This window comes from Coturnix japonica, chromosome 9 (genome assembly GCF_054131305.1).
Source record: "Coturnix japonica strain WE chromosome 9, WE-NBRP24, whole genome shotgun sequence".
NCBI classification, from domain to species: Eukaryota; Metazoa; Chordata; class Aves; order Galliformes; family Phasianidae; genus Coturnix; species Coturnix japonica.
Window position 1 is genome coordinate 22,116,687 of NC_140671.1, and position 24,634 is coordinate 22,141,320.

Here is a 24,634-nt window from a genome sequence, read left to right on the forward strand (position 1 = left end):
GTGACCGCCGACGTGATTCGTCACGATTAGGCGTGATTAGGGACTTTTGGAGCAAGGTAGTTGTCTGCTAAACGGCAGCAGGATCCCACTGCGGTAGCGAATCCTCTCGTCGCGGAGTAGTGGAAGCCCAGGGTCGAGGAGGAGTGGCCATCACTCTTCGACAGGTGGGAGAGCGAGCTCGGAATCCCGGAATCTCGGAATCTCGGGGACCCCCAGGAACCTTCGGGGAAGCGCCAGGGAGCGGCCAGGAGAACTACGTTCGGCCGGGGCGACATGGAAGCCGTTATCAAGGTAATTCTTCACGCTTGCAAACTTCACTGTGGGAAACAGGCTCCTTCCAAAAAGGAGGTAACGGCAGTTCTTTTGCTGCTGGAAAAGGAAGGGCTTTTAACAAACCCGTCTGATTTATACAATCCTGGCAGATGGGATGGAATTACGGCCGCACTATCTCAAAGGTCGCTGGCCACTCGAAAAGTATCAGAATTCAAAGTATGGGGACTTATCTTGGAGGCGCTGAAAGCAGCACGGGAGGAGAAGCTAGCAAACCAACGTGCTAGAGAAATTCTGGGTTTGGAGACGGGGGGAGGCTGGGGGGGAAGTCTTGACTCTCTTACAGATTCAGTGCAAGGCAAGATGGCGCCGGCTCCCCCGAACACACCTGTTCCTTCGCCTAAGACGGACATTCCAGAAGGCAGCCCTGAACAGGAGGACACCCCGCCTCCGCCCCCCTATCCTGACTCCTCGTATCCTTCATTGGACGCCTACAGGGATGAAGGGGGAGGGAAGCCTCTCGAGGAATGCGATGTTGCTACTGTACCTGATAAGAACAAGGACAAGGGAGAGAGAAAGGGGGGAGGCATGGTGGTGCCACCAGAGCTGAAAGGAGGAGGTGTGGTCCCACCAGAGCTGAAAGGGGGAGGTGTGGTGTCACCAGGGAAAAGTGTAAGGATGGGTGGTACTTCTTTGCTGTCGGGTCCCGCCTGTTGCTGTGCGTATGCCCAGAAAGGGGGGGATCGTGCCAACCCATGTGATAGTGAAGGTGAATGTGGGTGTGATGATTTCATGTGGCCCGCCCAAGGGGCTGGCCAAGCCGCCTAAGGGGCTGGTCAAGCCGCCCAAGGTGCCGCCCAGGGGGGATGTGGCCCCACGGCACCCGTACCGTGGAGCCCACCCACTCTCACTGATTGTGCCCAGACAAGGGAGGACCTCCAGACAGCCGACCCGGAAACAACAGCTTTTGCCCTCCCGATAATAGTGAAACAGGACGGTCCGGCTTGGACCCCTCTGGATTCCAAGGCGATTACTCGCCTTGCAGAGTTAGTTAAGAACAAGGGCTTGCGTTCTCCGGTAACTATGTCAGCAATTGAGGCTCTCATGGCCTCAAGTCTCCTGCCGTACGATGTGGTCAGTCTCATGAGAGTGATTCTTGAGCCCGTGCAGTACACGCTGTGGTATGATGAATGGAATAGATTGCTTCAGGCTGTTGTCGCTGAGGCAGCTCGTGATAACAATCATCCAGCTAATGCGCATACAGGTCAGGGCCGTGGAGCTAGGGTTGAAAGAACTACTCTCTTGCGCCTTCAGGGACTAGCAGATGGTATGGTGGGGTCCCCGGAGGGTCAAGCAAGAGGGCTGAGAGCGGGGGAGTTAGCTGCGCTTACAAAGGCAGCCCTTCAGGCGCTGCGGACAGTGGCTAAAGTTGCGGAGCCTGTGCTCCCGTGGTCCGACATCAAACAGGAGCCTTCTGAGTCATTTTCTGATTTTGCAAATCGCTTGATTCGTGCCATTGAAGGGTCTGACCTCCCGAGGGGAGTCCAGCCTTTGGTTGTGATAGACTGTCTCAAGCAAAAGTCACTCCCGGACGTTCAGCAGATAATTAGGGCAGCTCCTGGAACTTTGAACACCCCAGGGGAGATTATCAAATATGTGCTAGATCATCAGAAAAATACTCCCTCCAATAACGATGGCTTGGCAACTGCCGTGCAGGGAATGGCTGCTTCGGTGCAAGGGATGGCTGCTTCGGTCAGCTCTGCGATTAAATCTGCAGTGATGGTGGCAGCTCGCATCGGGGATGAGAAGGGAAAAGGTCCGTGTTTCAAGTGTGGGCAGCATGGTCATTTTAAAGCACAATGCCCCAAGAAAGCTGGGCAGAGCAAGCCGCAAGGAAAACGTTGTCAGTTGTGCAATGGGGTTGGACATGTTGCGCGTCACTGTCGAAAATTTGAGGTTTTGCCGCAGGGAAACTGGAACGGGAGGGTGCCAGCGGCCCAGGGCCCCTTCCCGCTTCATTAAAATGGGTCAAGAGTGTTGACCACACGGTGGCGCTGACCATGGATCTAGGTGATAGGCCATTGGTGAGGGTCATGATGACGTTGGACCCTGGAGTGCCTACACTAGGTCCTAGGACGGTGTACCTTACAGCTTTGTTGGACTCTGGTGCAGATGTTACTGTTATTGCAGAGCGCGATTGGCCATTCCAGTGGCCAAAGGTTGCAACATCAAAGGTCCTGATAGGGGTGGGGGGTGAAATGACCACCTCTGTGTCGGATGCGGAAGTGGGAATTTCGATCATCAATCGAGATGGCTCAATAGAAAAAACGGTTTTCATCACCCCCAATATAGCTCCGATCAGGGGATCTCTGCTAGGCAGAGATCTTCTTCTTCTCATTGGGTTACGGCTGACAAATTTATCCTAAGGGCCACTGTCCACCACTTGGCGCTGCAGCATGCGATTCCGCTGCGTTGGAAATGGGATACATCTCCCGTTTGGGTGGATCAGTGGCCCATTCCTGCTAAAAAATTGGCAGCGCTCATACAGCTTGTTTCCAGAGAACTTGCACTAGGCCATATAGAGTCATCGCTTAGCAATTGGAACACGCCCATCTTTGTCATTCAGAAGGCCTCTGGATCGTTTCGGCTGCTCCACGATCTCCGAGCAGTCAATTCACAGATCATCCCCTTTGGTCCTGTCCAGCAAGGGGGACCTTTGTTGTCAGCAGTCCCACAGGGATGGCCTCTGATGGTCATTGATCTAAAGGATTGTTTCTTCTCTATCCCATTGGCTAAACAGGATAGGGAAGCCTTTGCATTCACAGTTCCGGTTGTAAATAATCGAGAGCCAGCTCAGAGGTACCAGTGGAAGGTTCTTCTGCAAGGTATGGTCTGTTCACCTACGATCTGTCAACTTGTGGTCAGCAGAGTCATAGAACCAGTGAGAAAGGCACTGCCAGGATGCCAAATCGCCCATTACATGGATGATTTGCTGCTTGTTGCACCTGATGATGCTCAGTTGAAAACGTTGGAGGGGCAGATCGTCCGCACCCTCATCTCTGCAGGGTTTGTGATCTCTCAGGAAAAGATCCAGAGGGAACCAGGGATTGAATTCCTGGGCTATAAATTTGGATCTTCCACAGTAATCCCAGAGGGGCTGGAGATTAAGCCTCAAATTACAAACTTATGGGATGTGCAGAAGTTGGTGGGGGCACTGCAATGGGTGAGGAATGCCATTGGCATCCCTCCGCGCCTCATGAAACCTTTCTATGATCAACTGAAGGGATCAGTCCCACAAGAGGAGAGGCATTGGAATCCAGAGATGGAGTCAGCCTGGCAGGAGATACTGTCAGCCTGCTCCACCAATGCCCTTGCCAGGTGGGAACCTGATCGCCCGTTGGAGGCTGCGGTCACTAGGTGCCAGCAGGGTTCAGCTGCAGTGATTGGGCATGCTTTGAACTCTCGGCCACGCCCACTGTCATGGTTATTTTCTGCTCAGCCGGTGAGAGCATTTACCACATGGCTAGAACAGCTGTCATATTTGCTGCGAAAGGCTCGCCTCACTGCGATCAGAGCTTTCGGGAAGGACTTGGAAGTCATCTATTTACCAGGAGCTTTTCGAAATGTGCAACCTCTGCCAGATGAGGTGTCATTGGCTGTTTATGACTTCAGCGGAAAGTTTTGCTATTCAGACTCACTGCCAATTTTCGAACTGGCAAAACCCCTCCAGATATCATTGCGACACAGGGTCCTGGACACCCCTGTGAACGGTCCTACAGTCTTCACTGATGCTTCGTCATCAACGGGCCAGGGGGTGGCTGTGTGGCAAACAGTTGAGGGTGGCTGGAGTTACAAGATGATAACAGACAAGACAGCAAGTGTTCAGATGCTCGAGGCTAGGGCTATGGCAGTGGCACTACATCTTTGGCCCATGAAGCCTTGCAATGCTGTCACGGATTCTGTGTTCGTGGCAAAAATGCTGCTACGGATGGGAAAGGAAGGGCAACCGAGTACAGCAGCTGCAGCCCTGTTAGAGGATGCTTTAGCTATCAGGGTTGCACCCGTTGCCATCCTTCATGTTCGTAGCCACTCTGAGGTGCCAGGTTTCTTTACAGCAGGAAACGACATGGCTGATCGGATAGCAGGGAACCAGGTGTGCACTTTGCAGGAAGCTCGTGATCTTCATTCAGCACTTCACATAGGGGCCAAGGCACTGGCTCGAGCCTGTTCTATCCCGATTACAGTCGCTAGGGAGGTAGTGCAAACCTGCCCTCACTGTAATTCTGCGCCAGCTTTAGGAGCGGGGGTTAATCCTCGTGGTCTCGCTCCATTAGACGTCTGGCAAACAGACTTCACAATGGAACCACGGATGGCCCCACGACAGTGGCTGGCTGTGACTATTGACACGTCCTCTACTGTCATTGTAGCCACACAACACGGTCGTGTCAGTTCTACAGCAGCACAACACCATTGGGCCACGGCTATAGCAGTTTTGGGAATGCCGCGCCACATAAAAACAGACAATGGTTCTTGCTTTATTTCGCGTTCGTCCAAAGATTGGTTAGCTCGCTGGAATATCACACACACCACAGGCATTCCGGGAAATTCGCAGGGCCAAGCTATCGTCGAAAGGGCTAACCGCCTCCTCAAAGAAAAGATTCGTGTCCTTGGGGAGGGGGAAGGCTATTCGGGAAAGATCCCAGTATCACAACAAGGGGAAATCTTGGCCCGCGCACTGTATGCACTAAATCACTTTGAGCGAGGAGAAAATTCCAGGACCCCCACCCAGAAACATTGGCGGCCAAGAATCATCGAAGAAGGCCCGCCAGTAAAGATCAAGGTGGATAATGGGTCCTGGGAGTCGGGATGGTCCATACTAGTCTGGGGAAGGGGGTACGCAGCAGTAAAATGCAAAGGCACAGGAGACATACGTTGGGTGCCATCGAGAAAAATTAAGCCAGAGGTTGGTGGCGAAAAAGAAAATGTCAGGGAAATAACAAGAGCTGAGTATCCTCTTCCAGGACCTCTTGATCGGCCGCCCAAGGAATCCTGAATTGGTGGAGCGCAGAAGAAGATCTTTCATCTAGATACCGAAGAAATTCTTGAGACTCAAGAACCCAAAGGACCCAGAGAAACAACCCCTGCTGCCAACGAGAGACACCATTTTGATGCTGCTATGTCTTTTGTCTTTATGTTGGTCGCCGGTGGGGGGTGTTCACTTGATCCAACAACCTGGGAATCTGTGGGTTACTTGGGCGAAACAAACAGGCAGGACGGATTTCTGTCTTAGCCTGCAATCAACCACCTCGCCATTTCAAACATGTTTAATTGGGATTCCTATATGGGGGAACTCCTCTGAGTTTCAGGGATACGTAAGATCATATAATCCCATACAAGATCCATGCAGAGAATTCTGTGCACTAACAGCTATTAACATCACACGCAGAGATTTAGGGAATGACACTGTAATCCTTGTGAAACAAGGTCCGTGAAACAAGCTAACATGACTTCTACACTGCTGAGTGAGCTACTTGAAGACACTGACAGTATTAGACATGCTATGCTTCAAAACAGAGCAGCAATTGATTTCTTGCTTCTCGCACAGGGTCATGGTTGTAAAGACTTTGATGGGATGTGTTGTTTTAACTTGAGTGATCATAGTAAGTCGTTGCACAAGAAGCAGGAGGTGAAGAAGCTGAAGAAGAGGAGGAAGGTGCTAAGGAAGAATCAGAAGAAGGCAAAGAAGGTGAGGAGGAAGAAGGAGAAGAAACAGCAGCTGAAGATGGAGAGTTGGTTTGGTGGTATTGCACCATGGTTCAAGCAATTGCTTAAGGTAGTGCTGATAGGGCTTCTCATATTCCTCGCATTTATGGCTTGTGTGCCGTGTGTGTTTCAATGCTTGCTAGGCTGCCTGCCACGCATGGCTGAAAGAATGGTTAATACGCAAATAGAGTATCATAAGATGCAAGATAGGCTTTAAGGTGAGATTTAGGTGTTAAGATTTAAAGAGAAGTTTATACATTTTATAAGTCTATAGAGTTTGTAGATTTCACACATATATACAAGGTCACACATTTATAGGTCTATAAGTTTATAGATTTATATTGTTGCGTATTGTAACGGGTTAAGCTTTTTAAGCATGGGGAGGGGGAAATGTTGTATTAGGCGAAATACGGGGATGTTATCGGGCTGTGACGTGATAGGCCCTTCCCCATATTCTGGAAGAATCTTGCTACGTGTAACACAGTAGGCGTAGACGAAGTGGACGTAGGTTATATAAGGTCGTGTGTGCTTCAATAAATCGCCATTTTACCACGCTACCACCTTGGTGTCACTTGGTAATTGGTCTAACTACTGCTTCAGTTGGAGGCGAGAGATCGTAAAGCCATTAACGATCGTAAAGCCTTCAAAGGAGGCACACTTATTTACTAAATACTATATTGAAATAAAGGATAACACAATATAATACAATATAATTGAAAATTGAGTTAACAAATCAAGCAAAATAGGAGAGAGAATGCGTCCCGTAACTGAGAGGCCTACTGTGAAATCTAGGCAAAATGGCAAAGGCTCCCACACACTCCCCTGAACGCCAGAACTTGAAAGACGTCAGTGTATTCTGCGACCAAGTTAATATAGAGTCCAGGTCCCATGACCTATCATGTTGTTCTCTGGGAGATGTAGTCTTCTTCTGTAAGTTGCAGATTCAGTAAAATTATTCATGCTTTATATGATGTTATGATGTGGAATACTGATAGCAAAATTACAAAATTATTAAACCCTGACATTCCACCCCTTATTCTACATCATTACATTATGTTTATACATACATACGTAGAGTTGTGAATAATCAGCAACCTTATTTTCTCAACAATTTATATTTATTCCATACAAATCCCTAAGTTGAGAACTAAACTCTATAACCTAAACTACTATTTATTAATTTTGAGAAAATGGCAAAACTGCCAGAAAAAGGAGAACATGTCAGCGGTGGAGGAGAAAGGCAGTGCCAGTAGGGCGTCCCCCACATCAAGGTGCACTCATCCTTTCCCAGCCACCACAGCAGATTTCCTTTTGTTTTATACTTCTTTCCATGTGTGCTCTACACATGCATGGCCAGTGCACGATATAGAGTCCAGATGGAAAACTTGCTTACAGAATGCCTAATTAAGGTATATAGAAAAAAAGTGTTTCCTTAACATTAATCCACTCTATCTTAAGTCCTGTACCTAATTGATCATTTGTCAAATATTTTCTGAGACTCTACCTATATAACTACAAGAAATCATTGGCTGCATTCCCCAACATCAAATTCCCTTGTGGTACACATTGGACATTCCCATTTTTGTCCATCACCCACCACGTGCACCCAGGTCCCTGGGCAAAGACAGTACCTTGGAGAGCTTTGCCCTTTCCAGATGCTGGAAGGACCCAAACCGTCTTTCCCAACACGCTCTTTATGTGTACTACAGGAACCTTATCTCCCTCCACGGTACGTAGGGAGCTGGATTGGTTAGGACCACTACGATTACTAGGTCCTCGAGTGTTGACCAACCAGGTGGCTTCTGCTAAATGGTTCTCCCAATTTTTATACGTTCCGCCACCCATTGCTTTCAACATAGTTTTCAACAACCCATTGAATCGTTCAATCTTACCAGAAGCTGGTGCATGATAGGGAATATGGTAAATCCACTCAATGCCATGATTTTTAGCCCAAGTGGTTACAAGGGAATTTTTAAAATGGGTCCCATTATCTGATTCAATTCTTTCCACAGTGCCATGCCGCCACAGAATTTGCTTTTCCAACCCTAATATGGTGTTTCGGGCGGTAGCATGGGGTACTGCGTATGTTTTGAGCCACCCAGTGGTTGCCTCCACCATGGTGAGTACATAACGCTTACCATTGAGAGATCGTGGCAAGGTGATATAATCAACCTGCCATGCCTCTCCATATTTATACTTTTGCCATCGCCCTTCCCCCCAAAAAGGTTTCATCCTCTTAGCTTGTTTAATTATGGCGCATGTTTCACAATCATGAATAACCTGAGCAATAACGTCCATAGTTAAGTCCACCCCTCGGTCTCTGGCCCACTTGTATGTCGCATCCCTTCCTTGATGACCTGAAGTCTCATGGGCCCACCGAGCTAGGAATAATTCACCCTTGTTCTGCCAGTCCAAGTCTATTTGAGCCACCTCAATTTTGGCAGCTCGATCAACCTGATGGTTATTTTTATGTTCTTCAGGAGCCTTACTTTTAGGCACATGAGCATCTACATGGCGCACCTTTACAACAATGTTCCTTATTCGGGCAGCAATGTCTTTCCACAGTTCAGCAGCCCAAGCAGGTTTACCCTTTCGTTGCCAATTATCATCCTCCCACTGTTGCAACCACCCCCATAAGGCATTTGCCACCATCCATGAATCAGTATAAAGATGAAGCATTGGCCACCTCTCCTGTTCAGCCACATCTAAAGCCAGCTGAACAGCCTTTACCTCTGCGAATTGACTTGATTCTCCTTTACCTTCAGTGGCCTCTGCAACTTGTTGTGTGGGGCTCCATACAGCAGCTTTCCATCTGCGATGCTTCCCTACAATACGACATGATCCGTCTGTGAATAGGGCAAATTTCTTTTCGTTTTCTGGTAGCTCATTGTATGGTGGTGCCTCTTTAGCACGTGATACCTCTTCTGTAGGTGGTGTTTCAATTTTTTTACTCTCAGGCCAATCCATGATCACTTCTAGAATTCCAGGATGGCTGAGTTTTCCCATTCGAGCTCGTTGAGTAATTAATGAAATCCACTTACTCCAAGTGGCATCAGTAGCATGATGGGTGGAGGGAACATGTCCTTTAAACATCCAGTTTATTACTGGCAAGCGAGGTGCTAGAAGAAGCTGAACCTCTGTCCCAACTACTTCAGAAGCAGCCCGAACCACCTCATACACGGCTAAGATTTCCTTCTCAGTCGGAGTGTAGCGCTCCTCAGACCCTTTATATGCTCGACTCCAAAATCCTAGGGGTCGGCCTCGGGTCTCTCCTGAGGCTCTTTGCCACAAACTCCAGGTGGGACCTTTCTCTCCAGCAGCAGTGTAAAGGATGTTCTTCACATCCTGTCCCGTCCGTACTGGCCCCAAGGCCACGGCACGGGCTATTTCTTGTTTTATCTGCTCAAAAGCCTGCTGCTGCTCAGGACCCCATGAGAAATTATTCTTCTTCCGTGTTACCTGAAAGAGGGGGCTCACTATGTGGCTGTAGTTTGGGACATGCATTCTCCAAAAGCCGACTACTCCCAGAAAAGATTGGGTCTCTGTTTTATTTGTGGTCAGAGACATAGCAGTGATTTTGTCAATCACATCTGCTGGGATGTGACAACGTCCATCTTGCCATTTTTATGCCTAAGAACTGGATTTCCTGGGCAGGCCCCTTCACCTTGCTACGCTTAATGGCAAAACCAGCTTGCAAAGAATTTGGATTATCTGTTTCCCTTTCTTGAAAACCTCTGCTGCTGTATGGCCCCACACTACAATGTCATCAATATACTGCAAGTGCTCAGGAGCATTACCCTGTTCCAAAACAGCTTGGATCAATCCATGGCAAATTGTTGGGCTGTGCTTCCACCCCTGAGGTAAACGGTTCCAGGTATACTGAATACCTCTCCAGGTAAAAGCAAACTGTGGCCTATATTTTGCAGCCAATGGGATGGAAAAGAAGGCATTGGCAATATCAATGGTGGAATACCACCTAGCTTCTTTTGACTCCAATTCATACTGGAGTTCTAGCATGTCTGGTACAGCAGCACTTAATGGAGGTATGATTTCATTTAGGCCACGGTAATCCACCGTCAACCTCCATTCTTCACTGGCTTTATGCACTGGCCATATGGGGCTGTTAAAAGGCGAGTGCGTTTTGCTAATCACTCCCTGATTTTCTAATTGGCGAATTAGCTTGTGAATGGGGAGCAATGAGTCCCTATTGGTGCGGTACTGCCGTCTGTGAACCACTTTGGTGGCAATTGGTACATCTTGGTCTTTTACCTGGAGCAACCCCACAGCAGAAGGATCATCTGACAGACCAGGTAAAGTTGGCAGCTGCTTAACACCGTTTGTGTTAACAGCAGCTATCCCAAAGGCCCATCGATACCCCTTGGGATCCTTGAAATATCCCATCCTGAGGTAATCGATTCCCAGTATACATGGAGCCTCTGGACCAGTCACAATAGGGTGTTTTTGCCAGTTTTTACCAGTGAGGCTTATTTCGGCCTCCAACATAGTCAATTCTTGGGATCCCCCAGTCACTCCATGTATATATATTGGTTGTGTCCCTTGGTGACTTGAGGGCATTAGGGTGCATTGTGCACCAGTGTCCACCAAGGCTTTATATTTCTGTGGTTGAGATGTGCCAGGCCACTTAATCCACACAGTCCAGTATACTCTGTTGTCCCTTTCCCCCCCCTGGCTGGGGGCAGGGCCCCTCTATTGTTTACCTCGTTGACTTGCAGCAACTGGAACTCTCCCCTTCTTGGAAGAGTTCACCTTGGTAGTTGTTTCACCTTGTAATTCTTTCACTCGTGCCTGAAGTGCAGAAGTGGATGAATTACACCACTTCTTCATGTCCTCCCCATGACTACAGAGGAAAAGCAACAAGGCAAGACATGAAGTCTCATCGTTGATTCGAGGTGACTTATCATTGTCATTTGCTTGAATACGAGGACGTCTCTTTTTAATGGTTGAGATTTTCGATGATACAGGTCAAGAGGAACTCATGTTGTTTAGTTTCCTCATTAGGCGATTGTGGAAATCCTGGTTTCCATCATCTTGTACCACCGTGGATTCATCTACATCAGGCACATTAGCCATTTTGTCAATAATATCATTTTGTGTTCCCTCCATTTCGTTTAATCTTTCCACAATTTTGACAATGGCTGAAGTATACAGATTAACTTCTGTGGCGCTTATAAATAATTCAAGTTCCTGAAGTCTGCCAATTAGTTCATTCACAAAGGGTTTCCTTTCCCCTTTGCCATATACTAATGCAAGTGCACTGGCATGCTTCTCTGGACCTGCTTTTGTAAAGTCACGCCACATTTGTCATGGAACGCGGACTGCTTCAGGATCATGTAATTGGTCTGGATCATTACGATTGAACTCGCGGCTGTATACCATTTCCACCAGAGCATTTTCTCTCAAAGATTGAATACCTTTCTCAATATCAGACCATTTCTTTCTCTCAGGCTCCAAGTCCCGTTTAAAGGGGAATCTATCTCTTACCGCTATCAACATCCGCTTCCAGAGGGTGTAGGACCGATTTTGGCATGTGCCAATACCTCTGTCCACACGCGAGTCCCTGGAAATGCTACCCAGTTGGCCAGCTTCACTGCCATCAAGCCATGCACTGTTGGCACCATTGTCCCAGCAGAGAAGTAACCAAGTGACCATATTTTCTTTTGGCTGACATATGAAATCCTTTCTTAGATCTCGAATTTCACTCAGTTTAAAAGATCGATCAATAATGGTCGTTATACTTTGCTCACCTTTTGCTCTATCAAGCGTCCCCGGTGTTGATGGTGGCAACTGTGTTGATGAGGCTGCCCCATCTATAAGTTTGGACTCGAGAAATTCTCGAGAGAGAGTATTGTGCTCGGTCCGGAGGGCATTGTGCTCAGTCTGAAGAGCGTTATGCTCGGACCGGAGGGCGTTATGCACAGACTGAAGAGTGTTGTGCTTGGACTGCAGGGTGTCGCAGTTGGGTTGGAAGGCATCGTGCTTGGCCTGGAGGGTGCCGCACTCAGACTGGACGGCGTCATACTTGGACTGGAGAGTGTTGTGCTCGGTCTGGAGGGCATTGTGCTCGGTCCGGAGGGCATCGCGCTCAGTCTGGAGAGTGTTGTACTCGGACCGGAGGGCTCTGTGCTCGGACTGGAGAGTGTCATGCTCGGACCGGAGGGCGCTGTGCTTGGACTGGAGAGTGTCGTGCTCGGACTGGAGGGCGCTGTGCTCGGACTGGAGAGTGTCATGCTCGGACCGGAGGGCGCTGTGCTCGGACTGGAGAGTGTCATGCTCGGACCGGAGGGTGCTGCACTCGGACTGGAGAGTGTCATGCTCGGACCGGAGGGCGCCATGCTCGGACTGGAGAGTGTTGAGTTGGGATTGCAGGGAGCTTTTCTCATCCCAAAGCTTTTCTGCGTCAGCTCTAAGATTCTCTTTCTCGTACCAGATTGAGTCTCGTTGGTACAGGAGATCTTTTCTCTCAGCTTCAAAAGCTTTTTCTCTCTCTACCTTCTCAGTCCAAAGTTTTTCTGCCTCAGCTCTAAGACTCTCCTTCTCAGCCCTGAGACTCTCTCTCTCAGCTTCAAAAACTTCCCTCTCAGGAATGGTATTGAATAAGGCCCGATAAGCATTAGCTAGGCCCAAAATCATTTGTGCCTCCTGAGATCTGCCTGAGCCACAACATTCCTGCCTCAAATATGCAATCAAACTCTCAGGATTCTTCAAGTGTTCAGGAGTGAAGCTCCATAACACTGAAGATGTCTGTCCTTTGAGAATCTCTTCAAAGCCTCTCCACACTCCCTGCCACTCAGTATTCTCTGGTTCTAGAGAAGACTTCCTCCGGATGTTATAAATCCAGATACTGAGTGAGATTATTACAATAATCAACAGTAAGATCAGGGAGATTAAGAGTGTGGCCCACTGATCATTCAAAAACTGCATAAAGGATTCATAGAAAGAAAGAGGAGCACGCTTAAAAATCACCATTTCTGTATATTTAGTAGCATTAGTTGCTCCCTCTGGAGCTGTAGTCAGATACGAAGTGACCATTGCTAACCATGCTTTCAATCCATTATACAATTGTATAGCTCCATAAGAAAAAGTGGCTAGCTTAAACATGACCCAATATGTTCGGAGCATCTCAAAAAAGGAACCAATGGCACACAGTCCCTGGTAAAACAAATTTAGTAGAGAAAACATTTTTTCCTCCAATAGAGAGAAAAAAAGTAAAAGAAAACAAAGCTCAGCAGTGTTTATAAAATATACTGGAGTATTGGCAGTCCGCCTGGACTTTCAAGGTCAAGCTCGCAGGTGCAGAATCGCAAACCTAAGATAGCTCCTTAACAGGGAAAAAAACTCGTAGCTCTGTTAAAAGCTAAAAAAGCAACAGAAGAAAACACAGAAAAACAGCAACTCAATTTGCCCGCATTCTCCACCAAAATCTGTCACGGTTTGAACTAAAAATCCACCTGCGTCTGTGACAGGGGCCGTGGGCCCCAGAGGGGCCCTAGGCAGAAAGGAAAAAGTTAATTAGGAAAAGAAAACAGCGGCAACGATCTAAGGAGGCACACTTATTTACTAAATACTATATTGAAATACAGGATAACACAATATAATACAATATAATTGAAAATTGAGCTAACGAATCAAGCAAAATAGGAGAGAGAATGAGTCCCGTAACCAAGAGGCCTACTGTGAAATCTAGGCGAACGGCTGAAGGCTCCCACACACTCCCCTGAACGCCAGAACTCGAAAGACGTCAGTCTGTTCTGCGACAGAGTTAATATAGAGTCCAGGTCCCGTGACCTATCGTGTTGCTCTCTGGGAGATGTAGTCTTCTTCTGTAAGTTGCAGATTCAGTAAAATTATTCATGCTTTATATGATGTTATGATGTGGAATACTGATAGCAAAATTACAAAATTATTAAACCATGACACAGGGTTTGTGGGAGTTGGAGAACTGCTGGCCATGATGCTGATAGTTTCCCCATATGTGGAGCTTGCTGAGCCTTCTCATGAAGCTGCATTGCACAGCTCCTTGCTTGCTGCTTGTTTTCCCTGCTGCATTATTTGTCAACTCTGGATTCTGGATTAGGGTATTTATTTTGCTATGCTGTTTGACCTTGGTTTGTATCATGATAAAATTGGCAGCTGACAAAGTAAAGTTTTGTGCACATTCAGCTCTGTGGTCATCTTTGGGTTTTGGAAGTAATATTGTTGGTATGATTAGAAATTACACATTTTACATTGTCTTCTCTGGGAGCCCAGGGGTGTTCAAGGAGTGACTGGATGTTGTGTTGAGGGATGAGGTTTAGTGGGAGCTATAGGTAATAGGTGAACGGTTAGACTGGATGATCTTTTAGGCCTTTTTCAAAATTGGTGATTCTATGAATCTATGATTGAGGTTAAACAATTATTCAGGAATATCACTGAGAGATCTGCCCTAAGGTGAGAAGGCTCTGCATGGCAGAGGGTGTGGGACAGTCTGTGCAGCTGCCTGGAGCGGTGGGCACCCCCAGGGCTTTGGAACTTCATCTCTGAGCAACTGCAGAATCCTGAGAAACTGGTAGAATATTGGGGGCAGGTCTGCTGTGGCACTGGTAACCCCCAAGATACACACATGACTGCAGTGTGCCAGATCCAGAGAGCTGGATCTGCTGACAGTGCTGCAGCATCTGCAAATCCTGGCACAGACCTTGCAGCAGCTCCAAGGTTTTGCTACACGTCCTGCAGTTGCTCCAAGCTCTGGGACAGATCCCGCTGTCACTCCACCCCTCATATGAGCTCAGCAGTCACTCCTGCTACGGGTCCTGTAGCTGTTCCAAGTATGGTAATAAGAAAATGCAAAAAATTCCAAATTCCAAGGGAGGAAGTACAGCCCTGTGGTGGCTCCAACCCCTCCAATGAGCCCAGTGGCAGCTCCAACTTAGTCACAGTTCCTGTGGTGATTCCAGCTCTGGCAATGAACTCTGAGGTCACTTCAACTCCTGCAACAGCCCGACAGCCACTTCAGCTCCTACAGTGAACCCTGTGGCTGTTAAAACCCCTGCAACTAGTCCTGGACTTGCAAACAGATATGCATATGTATTAGTATCTGTGCATGTATGATTGCAACTGCATATGTTGTATATGTGTGAAAATACACTAAATATATTATATATGTATAAATACATTTGTCATAATTATTATCCTTTTCTTTTTCTCCTTGTCTCAACCCATAAAATTTAAACCACAGCACTGTCCCGAGACGCTTAAGGATTTCCTTGGGACTATTCAATCTGATCTAGTCACACACTGAAGAGCACCAGAAGATCTCGAGGTCTTCTCAGGGAGCAGCTCCTGAGGTATATTCCTTACACCAGCTTTGGAAGAGGCCTCCCTCCAGTTCTCTTGTTCTGCACTAAAGGAGCCCTCTTGTTATGGCAGTGCCAGCAAGGAGACCAGCTCTGACAGACCTATTCATATTGCCGGCTACTGACTGCAGCCCTGGATTGCTGCTGTAGAGGCAACAGGACTGTCGTGAGACACACAAGACCTTCAGGACTGCACAAATGAGAGGGCTTGAGAGCACTGTGGTAGTGTAAAGAGATCAGAAATGAAAAGAGCACGTTGAGCTGCTGTCTGCGGCTGTACCTTCCCAAATCCAGACAAAGTAGGAAGAAAGAAAAGCTAAGTAAAAGTCTATTTTGAAACATTTTTAGGTATATTTTAACGTATTCGGGGAATCTGGATACATGTTTACATGAGCTCTTGGAGTGAAAAAATGGAAATTAAGTAGGAAAGAAGTGAAATAAATTTTTATTTATAAGTTCAATAACTTTTTTTTTTTTTTTTTTGCATGTTGCTATATCTCACATAAGCAAACAATCAAAGATACATAAAACATAAAGAACAATCAGTGGGAGTCCTATGAGGAAGTTGTGCATTTTATGGAAGCTGGAATAGTGCTCACTGCAACATCTTCCTGAGAGCGTGCTTGATCTCCCTGTTCCTCATGCTGTAGATAATAGGGTTCAGTGTTGGAGGAACCACTGCGTACAGAACTGCCACTGTCAGATCCAGGAGTGGGGAGGAAATGGAGCGGGGTTTCAGGTAGGCAAAAGAAGCAGTGCTAAGAAATAGGGAGACCACGGCCAGGTGAGGTCGTGGTGCCGTCCCTGCTCAGAGGGCATCCTCAGCACAGCCACGAAGATCTGCACATAGGACAACACTATGAAAACAAAGCACCCAAAGGCTAAACTTACACTAAAAATGAGAAACACAACTTCCCTGAGACTTGATTCTGAGCAGGAGAGCTTGAGGATCTGGGGGATTTCACAGAAAAACTGGTTGACAACATTGCCTTGGCAGAGAGGCAATGAAAACGTACTGGCAGTGTGCAGCATTGAATTGAGAACCCCAGTGCCCCAGGCAGCTGCTGCCATGGTGGCACAAACTCTGCTGTCCATCAAGGTCCCGTAGTGCAGGGGCTTGCAGATGGCAACGTAGCGGTCATAGGACATGATGGTGAGAAGGGAATACTCTGCTGAGTGGAAGAAGATAAAGAAAAAGAGCTGTGCAGCACATCCTGTATAGGAGATGGCCCTGGTGTCCCAGAGGACGTTGGCCATGGCTTTGGGGAGAGTGGTGGAGATGCTGCCCAGGTCGAGGAGGGCCAGGTTGAGGAGGAAGAAGTACATGGGGGTGTGCAGGCGGCGGTCGCAGGCTACGGCTGTGCTGATGAGGCCGTTGCCCAGGAGGGCAGCCAGGTAGATGCCCAGGAAGAGCCAGAAGTGCAGGAGCTGCAGCTGCCGCGTGTCTGCCAACGGCAGCAGGAGGAACTCGCTGATGGAGCTGCTGTTGGACATCTGCTGTTGTTCCTTGCCTCAGAGACCTGTTCAGAGTGCAGAAGATAATGACAAGTCCAGATGATTCTCAAAGACATTCCTCCTACTATACTATGAAATGTTTTCATTCTCCTATGACAATATTCATTTAGCAACTCTAATTGAATTTAACTTCATTGTGTTCACCATTCTCTAAGCAGAAGAAGCACATGGAGCTTTAACCTTCCTTTCATCTTCTAATCTTATCCCATTTCCCTGGACTTTTTCATCTGTTTCGTGTCTCATATCTTTACCCTTACTGCTGTTAAAATCCTCAGTCCCAACCTTTGTGCCCTTCACTTTCTGTTCTGGAAACATGCCTATTTGCAATATAGGTGCATTATTCTTGTCAACAAAATTGATAATTTCAACTAGTTCCACCCTTGGAAAGGTTCCTTTTTCTTGAAAGGAGAGGCTGAAAACACTTCACGTGTGACAGTTCACATAACAAGCAATTGACTGAAGAAGAATTGGGAGTCTCAGTGTTGTGTTTATGTTTGACAGACTCTTAGACTTCTGCTTCGAATCCTTCCCCCTTCTGTCCAAACAAGAAATAGAAAATTGCTACCTTGGCTCTCCTCCTGCAAAGTACCCACAGAAACTTTCAGCTGTGCAGTGGAGATCCCCCTGCCGGAGATCCCCCAGGCAGCAGCTGTGGCAGCACAAGCCCTGCTGGGGGGCTCCTTCCCCCCACACGTCTCCCCGCAGCGCCCTGGGCAGCTCCCCGGGCAGGCTGAGTGCTGAGCCTGGCAGGCGGCAGAGTCCCATACCCGGCACACAGCCCCTGGGGCACAGCAGGGACCCTGCTCCGCAGGACAGCCCTGGGCACACACCAGCAGCCCCAGTTGCACAGCCTGCAGCCGTGCTGGGACACGCAGCCCTCAGGGCTGTGCTTTCATACTGCAGTATGGAAGCCCTCAGGTAAGCAAAAGGCTTTTTCCACTGTAAAGAAACATTCATTGCCTGAAGCTAGATCTGCTTCAGGATGTTCCAGATTAAGTTAACCCTCTATGAATAACAGCTGCATTACCTACTGCAAGGGACTTACTGTGTCATGGCCTGTGAGCAATGTTCCTGAAGTGAGCTCACAGCCCGCTCACACCTCACACATCCTGTAAGCTCTCTCCTATTTCTCTCATCTTTGTCTTTCACCTGCCGGCTGTGTGTGCACAAGAGCTGCTCCTGGGCACAGCTGTCTCTCTACAGCTCTGCCCACTTTTATGAGCTCCCTGTGTCCCAGGAGCGCGGCCAAGCTCAGCAGCAGAGGATGTCAGTTTTATCCTTCCCGCTCATTTCCCCTGTGTTGTCCCTGGGTCCTCGTGGCCATCAGCTCCTGAAAGACAACAGTATCATAACGGTTCTTTGAAATCTGCTGAGTTATCCACCAGTCATTTCCTGACATCTGGTGAGTCCTGCTTGAGAGTGTTTGATAAAACAAAAAGGGCAACCAGACAAGGACAAGGAGGGTTGAGACAGCTTCTCTGTGCAGGGCAGTGATCCAGCCGAGGCAGTGCAGGCACCTCATCCCTAGATGGAAACCCTGGGGCAGAAATGGGATTCAGCTCCCCATAGAACCTTGGGAGCTGGGATTCCTCTATTTCAGCTCAGATGAGCACAAGGAGTTGCACAGTGCTGTTTTAATACCTTCTTTAAACAGAACTATCAACAAATAAACAGTAAATGTTTGCTGGATTCTTCCTATTTAAACTCTCTCCAGGTATCTCTCCATTTTGCTGAACAAGTTCTGATAACCTGAAATAGATAACAGGAAGGCACAAGGCACAAGATGCTCTTTAGGTTAGAATGGGTCCCAGGGCTCATTTGCTGCTGAGTCCATCAACCACCAGTGCAGAGAGAAGTTTGCACAAACTGCTCAAGAAGACAAAGTCAGAAGTAACAGTGAAGTTTCTTGGAGTACTAATGGGCCCACTGAGGGCCATTACCAAGTAAGCTTCCGAAGGCACTAGTTAGAGAAGATAATTGGAAGACATGGAAACAGGCAGGGAAAGGCACTGGCATGCTAAGAAACCTCTCCTTTGCCTTACGAAGCAGACAGGTCAAACCCTGATTGCAAAACCAGAGGTAGGGAGATCCTGTCTCTCATGTTGTCTCAAGGCACTTCCTGGGGCAGTGAGTTGGAGGTCTATATGATGTTAAGTGAAAGACATGGGAATGGAAGATCCCAGGCTCTGCATGTGGTGCAAGGATGCTGTTAAGTTCATATGCCACATGTGCCCTGTGTCTCATCGCAGGATGTGGGGCTGTAGCAATGCAGAGCAAAGAGGGACAAACTTTTCCTCACCCAGCTGGCAATAAATTGCTTGATGCGCTCCGGGGTACCTTTGGCCTTCCTGGCTGCCTGGGCACACTGCTGAATCACTTCCAATTTTATGTTGAGCAGGACCCCCAATCCTTTTCAGTCAGACCTCTCTCCAGTGTCCCATATCCAGTCAGTGTGTATGTCCAGTGTTGCCCATAGCCTGGTGCACAATCAGGCACTTGCTCTTGATATGCATTATGCACTTGGTGCTTAGTACCAACTGGTACCCACTTCTCTGACTTGTCCACATCTCTCTGCAAGTCCTCTCCAACCTCAGTGGAGGCAACAGCACCTCCTCGTCTGGTCTCATCAGCAGACTTGCTCAGAACATCTTCTAGTCCTGCATTCAAGTCATCTGCATAAACATGAAAGGAAAGTGGCCCTAAAATGGAACCCTGGGGAACTCTGACAGTGACCATCTACCAGCCCAATGGAACCCACTGACTATAATCCTTTGGGACAGAACTGCTGGCCAACTGCTCACCCACCACTGCTAGTGAACCTGAAAGGCAAAATGTCAGCGTGCTGGGTCAAACAGACAAACACCAATATGGTTACGTATAGCTGCATCAATTTATTGCCCGAAAAGCCATGCTTTTATGGGAGACAGACAAGGGCGTCCAAAAATCATACACGCTAATTGGAGGAAAGCTACTGCAATAACAACCCTATAACCCCCCTTCAAAGCCACGAGCCATTCATTCTTTTCCTAGAAATGTCCCTGGTTCTCATGCTGTTTATCCTGCTCCGCAGCTGCTGCTCTGTGAACTCCTTATCTCAATCCATGGCTGCTGCTCTGTAAAATTCTTCTTGTATTACAACACACCACGTTCTGTTTCTGTCTAGCTGTATGCAGGAATTTCTGTCCAGAAGGGTGCTGGAGAAATAGTATCAAAAGCTCTACTGAAATCCTCAAGGATTGCATCAACTGCCTTCCCTTGTTCAGCTCAATGGATAAAGGTATCATAAAAAGACCTGAAATTAAATAGGACCTTCCTCTCAGGATTTTGTGTTGTCTGTGACCAATGACAGAATTGTCCTTCAGCTGTTTTTCCATAACTCCCACCATCATTTTCTCCATAATTTTATCAAGCACTGGAGCGAGACTGACAGGTCCATAATTGCCCGTGTCATCTTTCTTGTTCTTCCTTACAATGAGACAACATTTGCCAGCTTCCTGTCAACTGGTATGACCCTAGATTTATTAGATGCCATTGAAATGCGAGCCCAGAGCATACTAAATTGTCATCAGTGCAAGAACGTAGATGTGCCATAGCTTTGCAATGCCTTGAAATCCAGACTATGCCACAGATGGAGCAGAGAGGAAGATCTGCCTCTTCTGTTGTGAGCTCATCCTTTCGGTAAGCTGAATATCACTACATACTCCATGGGGACAGGTGCAAAAGACACACTGGGTGCCCTAAGAACGAGGCTGTGGTGGTATTTAGGATGGCCAAGAATACCTCCCTTCTGGCCCTCAGCTGATGCTCCAGAAGGAGGTGTCTATCTCATAGATTTTCCGTCACAGTTTACAAGCACTACACAAAACTAGGATCACCCAAGGCACCTTGGGCATCACTGAGAGACTGTGTACGAGCAGTGCAGTCCCTGTGGAATAAAAACCAAGGATTCAGATGAGGGACTCACACACAGACACCTCACTGTGCACATCTGAACTCAGCTAGGTGAACTTGCAACTCCCGTGGTTCTTTGAAAAACTGATCCCAATTCAGCCCCAGGGTTTCCATCTGAGGATGAGATGCCTAACACTAGAATAAGGATGGGATGGTCTGATGATAACAGGACAAATGAAAACGGATTTAAATTAAAAAGGGGAGACATAGGTTAGATGTGAGGAACCTATTTTTTTACACAGCAACACTGGAAAAAGTTGCCCTCAGAGGCTGTGCATGCCCAATGGATGGGATCCTGTGTTTACTCTGGGTTTACCCTCACGTCAGTCCATGTTTCTACTCATACTTTTCACTAGGTGAACTCTCACTTTACTCAAGGTTTTACTCACAGTTTACCATCAGGGTGTGTGATCGGGAGTTGGGCTGGTGGAGTGACTTGCTGGCAACCCCGAGGGAAGGCTGCCAGGCAGATACCCCCAGAAAAGTGGTTGACTCCCTGCCCTGTCACAGTCGGACAGACCTGACTGATGAGGAGGGTTGGAAGAGAGTCCCAACTCAACATCACAGGAGCCCCCCCATGCCTGCCTAGCCCTCGACCCCTGATCCATCTAAGCAACAGGTTTGACACTCTGAAATCTGAAGGAGATAAGAATGGGGAGGCAATGGAGGATCTGCCTAGGAGGGAGCCTAATGCAAGGCAGTCACTACCAAGCCTTGTGACTTCCTCTGCCATGAAAGAAAGAAGGGTGGCCGTGGTGGGTGACTCCCTTCTCAGAGGAATAGAGGGTCCCATTCGCAGACTGGACCCGAGCCGTCAGTAAGTCTGCTGCCTTCTTGGTTTCAGGTCAGGGACATAACGAGGAAACTCCCCATGCTGGTTAGGTCCACTGATTATTTTCCACTACTCATAGTTTATGTGGGCAGTGATGAAATTTCTTAGATAAGACTACAAACTATGAATAGAGATTTCAGGAATTTAGGCCATTTAGTTCACAAAGTGGGAGATCAAATGATTTTTTGTTCTATACCTTCAGTGGCAGAGAGGGACACAGAGCAGGCTCGGAAAGCAAAGCAATGAACAGTTGTCTCAGAGGTTGGTACTGAGCCAGAAACTTTGGTTTCTTTGATCACAGGCCAGTTTACTTGGCCCATGGTCTGTTATCCATGAATGGAACTCAACTGTCTCAAAGGGGAAAATGATTCCTAGCACAGAAGGTAGTGGGGCTTATTGAAAGAGCTTTAAACTAGCTACGATGGGGGAGGGGACAAAACAAGGCTCACCAGAGATGAGCCTAGGGGAACTCTTCTTGAGCTGGGAGAGCGGCAGATGCCTCAGCTGAAGTGCGTCTACACCAACGCACGCAGCTTGGTCAACAAGCAGGAGGAGCTGGAAGCAACTGTGCATCTGACAAACCATAACCTAGTTGCTATTACTGACCCATGGTGGGACCACTGCCATGACTGGAGTGCTGTGATGGATGGTTACAAGCTCTTCAGAAGGGATAGAGGAGGAAGGAAGGGTGGTGGTGTGGCCCTTTATATTGAAGAGAGTTTTGATGTTGAAAGGCTTAGGCTTCAGAAAAATCAAGACGAGTGCATGTTTGTAAGGATCAGGGGAAAGGCCTGTAGGTGTGACATCTTGTTAATGGTCTCTTATAGACCACCTAATCAAGATGAATTGATGGGTGAGGCATTCTATGAGCAGCTTACTGAAGTCGCACGATCGCCAGCACACATTCTCTTGGGAGACTTCAACCTCCCTGATATATGCTGGGAATATAATAAAGAGCAGAGGAAGCAGTCCAAGAGGTTTCTAGATTGTATGGAAGACAGCTTCCTTACGCAGCTGGTATGAAGGCCCACCAGATGTGGTTCCTTGCTAAACCAGCTCTTCACTAACAGTGAAGGACTGGTAGGAGTTGAGAAGGTTGGGGACTGTCTTGGGCAGAGTGGCCATGAAATGGTAGAATTCTCTATTCTTGGAGATGTCAGAAGGGTGACTAGCAAAACTACTATCCTGAACTTCTAGAGGGCGGACTTTGACCTGTTCAGGACACTTGTAGCACGGGTCCCTTGGGAGTCGCTCCTTATGGGTAAAGCGGTCCAGGAAGCCTGGACACTCCTCAAGATGGAAATCTTAAAGGCACGAGATCAGGCTGTCCCTGAATGCCATAAGGTGAGCCATAGGGGAAGAAGACCAGTGCAGTTGAACTGGGAACAATTGTTGAGACTCAGGAAGAAAAAGAGAATCCACGCCCTCTGGAAGAAGGGACAGGATACTTGGGGAGATTACAAGGAAGTTGCTAAGGTATGAAGGGAGGAAGTTAGGAAGGCACATTACTTCCCTGTCCCTTAATCCATGCCCAGAGCTTCTCAGCCATGTCACTGCCAACTGTAAGCTCCATGCAGAGTTCAAGTGGGACACAGAGGGCACAGCCTTCTTCTGGGTGGATGCAAGTGTTGGTGGAACCAGATGGGACAAAGCCCTCCCACCATGCCCTCCTGGGAAAATGACCACCCCAAGAATGGCAGTCTGCCTCCTCCATGACCCCATCTGAAATGCTCCTGCACTGATTGATTAAAGGGCTTTAAACCAGGTCCAAATGGGGAAGGGTGGGGAATTGGATGTGACAGAGAAGGGCTGAGGGATGTTGTTGCTGTTGGAGATTGAATGGAAAGCCTCTGAGTTGTTCTATAGGATTGTGTGAGGATTCCTCAGAGAAAGTCTTGTTGTCAATACCCCATCCTAAATCTTATTGTGAACCCTCTGGGGGTAACCCCAACCTGCTGCTGCCCTAAAGTGCCTGTAGACCAGTGCGGGTAGCATGGGAAATAAACGGGACAAATCAAGAGAAAACCACAGAGCTTTTCCTTTCATGCAGGCTGCTGCTTCTGAGCAAGTCCCTGAACATCAGTACCACAGTGTAGATGCAAGACCCAGACAGGCTAAATCAAAGCATGCTTCTGGAAGGGGATGCTTTCTGAAGAATCCTTACACTAATGAGAGGACCACAAACATTCACTCAGCGAACTCCAAATCTCTGTGCCTTTGCAGGCCTAGGGTCTTGTTTGTCTCTCAGGGACATGGTGGGATGGTTTCCACCTCTGAACTGTAGCAAAGTAGGTACAGACTCTTCATTACGATTAGGCAATGAAGATGAAGAAAGGCTGCTGCCATCTGTGAGAGGGCACTGAGCTCTGCCTGGGGATGGCAGAGGAGCCAGCTGAGAACTGATGGGAAGGGCTCAGAGAGGAGAGCGGCAGATTCTGTTCCTTGCTTCCTGATCAGGAAGAACAAGAAGAGGGGACAGGCAGGAATCTGAGTTACAGCTCAGATGAATATTTTTTCTTCAGACTGCCTGCTATGGTGCAGTGTTTTGGTTCGAGGAGAAAACCATTGATAACACTCTGATGTTTTCAGTTGCTGCTAAGCAGTGTTCTACAGAGCCAAGGCCATGGTCAGTAGAGGGCACATGGAGCTGGGAGGGAACAGAGTGAGGTCAGCTGACTGAAAGTGGCCAGAAGTTGTACTTTTTTTCCCAGTTCTCATCCCCATCCCACTGGGAATGGGGCAGTGCACAAAGCACTGTGTGCTGCTGAGCCACATGTTGGGTTCAACAACCACTGTCATTTTGGTGCCTGATGTGAGACTCCAAGGGTTGAGATAGCAGCACATCTGTCCAGAGCGAGATAACTCAGGGCTTTGTGGGAGCTGGAGATGTGCAGGCCATGGTGCTGATATGTGTGGATGTGCTCCCTATGTGTGGAGCTTTTTGAGTCTT

At 47.9% G+C, this 24,634-nt stretch overlaps 1 pseudogene; it reads left to right on the forward strand.

The window, feature by feature from the left end:
* The first annotated feature begins 273 nt into the window (after positions 1-273).
* LOC146759855 (uncharacterized) lies at positions 274-2,742 on the forward strand (annotated as a pseudogene).
* The last annotated feature ends 21,892 nt before the right edge of the window (positions 2,743-24,634 follow it).